We start from the raw sequence: 5,000 nt of genomic DNA on the forward strand, positions 1-5,000 counted from the left end.
ACGCTCTTTAAGGGGGTGTGAGTTCTCAGAGGTTTGATGAGGGATAGGGGGCCAACACAAGGGCCAAGTACCAGCACCCATCGCACGTCATGTGCGCACACCCCCCCGGCCCCCCTCCCAATCGCCGGAACCCCAATGCCGCCGGTCAGGTTCTCCGGCGGTACTCCGGTGATGCTCCGGCGATGCTGTCCCGAGTGAAAAAAATGCGGCACCAGCACATGCTGGAGCCAAGCATGGGCACCGTGGCTCAAAATCGAACTTCGGCCAAGGCCTCGACCATCAATGGCACATGATGACGCATGGTGATGGCACATGCATCGACCATCATCGGCATAGGCTGCCCTTCGGTACGGGCACTTGCCTCGACCGCCATCGGCACAAGCTGGGCCCTGGTGTGGGTTGTTGCCTCGATCACCAGCGGCACATGCTGAGCCTTGGTGCGGGCGGTTGCCTCGAGCACCATCGGCAGACCCTGGGCCCTGGTGCGGCCGGTTGCCCCGATAACCATCGGCACACGCTGGGCCCTGGAGCGGCCGGTTGCCTCGATCACCATCGGCAAAAGCTGGGCCCTGGTGCGGGCGCTTGCCTCGACCACCATCGGCACACGCTGGGCACTGGTGCGGGCGCTTGCCTCGACCACCATCGGCACACGCTGGGCACTGGTGCGGGCGCTTGCCTCGACCACCATCGGCACACGCTGGGCCCTGGTGCGGGCGCTTGCCTCGACCACCATCGGCACACGCTCGACCCTGGTGCGGTCGGTTGCCTCGAGCACCATCGGCACACGCTCGGCCCTGGTGCGGGCGCTTGCCTCGACCACCATCGGCACACGCTGGGCCCTGGTGCGGCAGGTTGCCTCGAGCACCATCGGCACACGCTGGGCACTGGTGCGGTCGGTTGCCTCGACCACCATCGGCACACGCTGGGCCCTGGTGCGGGCGCTTGCCTCGACCACCATCGGCACACGCTGGGCCCTGGTGCGGCAGGTTGCCTCGAGCACCATCGGCACACGCTGGGCCCTGGTGCGGTCGGTTGCCTCGATCACCATCGGCACACGCTGGGCCCTGGTGCGGGCGGTTGCCTCGACCACCATCGGCACACGCTGGGCCCTGGTGCGGCAGCTTGCCTCGAGCACCATCGACACACGCTCGGCCCTGGTGCGGTCGGTTGCCTCGACCACCATCGGCACACGCTGGGCCCTGGTGCGGCAGGTTGCCTCGACCACCATCGGCACACGCTGGGCCCTGGTGCGGGCGGTTGCCTCGACCACCATCGGCACACGCTCCGCCCTGGTGCGGTCGGTTGCCTCGAGCACCATCGGCACACGCTGGGCCCTGGTGCGGCAGGTTGCCTCGACCACCATCGGCACACGCTGGGCCCTGGTGCGGGCGGTTGCCTCGACCACCATCGGCACACGCTGGGCCCTGGTGCGGGCGCTTGCCTCGACCACCATCGGCACACGCTGGGCCCTGGTGCGGCAGGTTGCCTCGACCACCATCGGCACACGCTGGGCCCTGGTGCGGGCGCTTGCCTCGACCACCATCGGCACACGCTGGGCCCTGGTGCGGGCGCTTGCCTCGACCACCATCGGCACACGCTGGGCCCTGGTGCGGCAGGTTGCCTCGACCACCATCGGCACACGCTGGGCCCTGGTGCGGGCGCTTGCCTCGAGCACCATCGGCACACGCTCGGCCCTGGTGCGGTCGGTTGCCTCGAGCACCATCGGCACACGCTGGGCCCTGGTGCGGCAGGTTGCCTCGACCATCATCGGCAGCCTCGACCACCATCGGCACACGCTGGGCCCTGGTGCGGGCGCTTGCCTCGACCACCATCGGCACACGCTCGGCCCTGGTGCGGTCGGTTGCCTCGAGCACCATCGGCACACGCTGGGCCCTGGTGCGGCAGGTTGCCTCGACCACCATCGGCACACGCTGGGCCCTGGTGCGGGCGGTTGCCTCGACCACCATCGGCACACGCTGGTCCCTGGTGCGGGCGCTTGCCTCGAGCACCATCGGCACACGCTGGGCCCTGGTGCGGCAGGTTGCCTCGAGCACCATCGGCACACGCTGGGCCCTGGTGCGGCAGGTTGCCTCGAGCACCATCGGCACACGCTGGGCCCTGGTGCGGGAGCTTGCCTCGAGCGCCATCGGCACACGCTGGGCCCTGGTGCGGCAGGTTGCCTCGAGCACCATCGGCACACGCTGGGCCCTGGTGCGGTCGGTTGCCTCGAGCACCATCGGCACACGCTGGGCGCTGGTGCGGGCGCTTGCCTCGACCAGCATCGGCACACGCTGGGCCCTGGTGCGGCAGGTTGCCTCGATCACCATCGGCACACGCTGGGCCCTGGTGCGACAGGTTGCCTCGAGCACCATCGGCACACTATCGGCCCTGGTGCGGGCGGTTGCCTCGACCACCATCGGCACACGCTGGGCCCTGGTGCGGGCGCTTGCCTCGAGCACCTTCGGCACACGCTGGGCCCTGGTGTGGGCGGTTGCCTCGAGCACCATCGGCACACGCTGGGCCCTGGTGGGTTTAGGCACATCTTCAAATTTCTGCCGTGCCAATGCCATTTTTATGGCTTGTAAATTCATACAATGGTCCCCTAAGCCTTCACGTGAAGTTTCGTTGGAAGATGACTCGTTTTCTATTTTTCATGATTTTCGAAACTTTTTGCGGTTCGGGATTTTTTAAAATTTTTTTATAAGGATTTTTGGCCCCAAATTTTGTAGGCATGATCCTTCTATTTTTGTTGGCATGCACAAAAAAATTCAGCTAAAAACTCGAAGTAGAGAAGATTTTGTGACCGTTTGAAAAAAGTGTCCCCATTTCAGACACTTTAACGGCTACTGGTAGCAAACCTGTAAAATCTCAAATGCTCTTTAAGGGGGTGTGAATTCTCAGAGGTTTGATGAGGGATAGGGGGCCAACACAAGGCCAAGTACCAGCACCCATCGCACATCATGTGCGCACACCCCCCCGGCCCCCCTCCCAATCGCCGGAACCCCAATGCCGCCGGTCAGGTTCTCCGGCGGTACTCCGGCGATGCTCCGGCGATGCTCCGGCGATGCTGTCCCGAGTGAAAAAAATGCGGCACCAGCACATGCTGGAGCCAAGCATGGGCACCGTGGCTCAAAATCGAACTTCGGCCAAGGCCTCGACCATCAATGGCACATGATGGCGCATGGTGATGGCACATGCATCGACCATCATCGGCATAGGCTGCCCTTCGGTACGGGCACTTGCCTCGACCGCCATCGGCACAAGCTGGGCCTTGGTGTGGGTTGTTGCCTCGATCACAATCGGCACATGCTGAGCCTTGGTGCGGGCGGTTGCCTCGAGCACCATCGGCAGACCCTGGGCCCTGGTGCGGCCGGTTGCCCCGATAACCATCGGCACACGCTGGGCCCTGGGGCGGGCGCTTGCCCCCAGCACCATCGGCACACGCTGGGCCCTGGTGCGGGCGGTTCCCTCGACCACCATCGGCACACGTTGGGCCCTGGTCCGGGCGGTTACCCCCAGCACCATCGGCACACGCTGGGCCCTGGTGCGGGCGCTTGCCCCCAGCACCATCGGCACACGCTGGGCCCTGGTGCGGGCGGTTGCCCCCAGCACCATCGGCACACGCAGGGCCCTGGTGCGGGCGGTTGCCCCGAACACCATCGGCACAAGCCGGCCCTTGGTGCGGGCTCCTGGCTCGACCACCATCGGCACACGCTGGGCCCTGGTGCGGGCGGTTGCCTCGAACACCATCGGCACACGCCGGCCCTTGGTGCGGCCGGTTGCCTCGACCACCATCGGCACACGCTCGGCCTTGGTGAGGGCGCTTGCCTCGACCACCATCGGCACACGCTGGGCCCTGGTGCGGGCGCTTGCCTCGACCACCATTGGCACACGCTCGGCCTTGGTGCGGGCGCTTGCCTCGACCACCATCGGCACACGCTGGGCCCTGGTGCGGGCGGTTGCCTCGACCACCATCGGCACACGCTCGGCCTTGGTGAGGGCGCTTGCCTCGACCACCATCGGCACACGCTGGGCCCTGGTACGGGCGCTTGCCTCGACCACCATCGGCACACGCTCGGCCTTGGTGCGGGCGGTTGCCTCGACCACCATCGGCACACGCTGGGCCCTGGTGCTGGCGGTTGCCTCGACCACCATCGGCACACGCTGGGCCCTGGTAGGGGCAGTTGCCTCGAACACCATCGGCACAAGCCGGCCCTTGGTGCGGGCGGTTGCCTCGAGCACCATCGGCACACGCTGGGCCCTGGTGCGGGCGGTTGCCTCGACCACCATCGGCACACGCTGGGCCCTGGTGCGGACGGTTGCCTCGAGCACCATGGGCACACGCTGGCCCTTGGTGCGGGCTCTTGCCTCGACCACCATCAGCAGAAGATGGCCCTTACGTCGAACACCATCGATACATGCCGGGCCTTGGTGTGGGCACATGCCTCGAGCTGGTGCGGGCGGTTGCCTCGACCACCATCGGCTCACGTTGGCCCTTGTTGCGGGCACATGCCTCGACCACCATCGGCACCTGTGCACCCTCGGTGTGGGATTTGCTTGTTTGAAAAAAGTGTCCCCGTTTCAGACATTTTAACGTCTACTGGTAGCATATCTGTAAAATCTCTAATGCTCTTTAGGGGGTGGTGGTCCGGCACCCCCTCTCCCCCCCCCCACGGGGGGAGTAGGTGTGCGCGATGGGCCTCCCATTGCGTGCACCCCGGCCAACGTCCCTCGAACGAAATACAGGGCGTGCATGCCTTCCGGCGATTTTTGTCCGGCGACTGGTTGCTCCGGTGACCGGCAGGCGCCCATGGCCTCGATCGGTTGGCTTGCATGCAAAAAAAGGGAGCCGAGCTCCAGCCCGTGCACGCGGCGGATGCTGCCCTAGACCCCAGACCAAGTCCCTGAATCGGGCAACGGCTCCCTGGGGTGGTGCGAGCAGAAGCTGCGGTTGCGGGCTTGGCCCGGCCAAGTCTCTCGGTATTTGACGGTCTCGCGGT

Source organism: Durio zibethinus, unplaced genomic scaffold, assembly GCF_047325235.1.
Source record: "Durio zibethinus cultivar Kanyao isolate XHJ-2024 unplaced genomic scaffold, ASM4732523v1 HiC_scaffold_3, whole genome shotgun sequence".
NCBI lineage: Eukaryota > Viridiplantae > Streptophyta > Magnoliopsida > Malvales > Malvaceae > Durio > Durio zibethinus.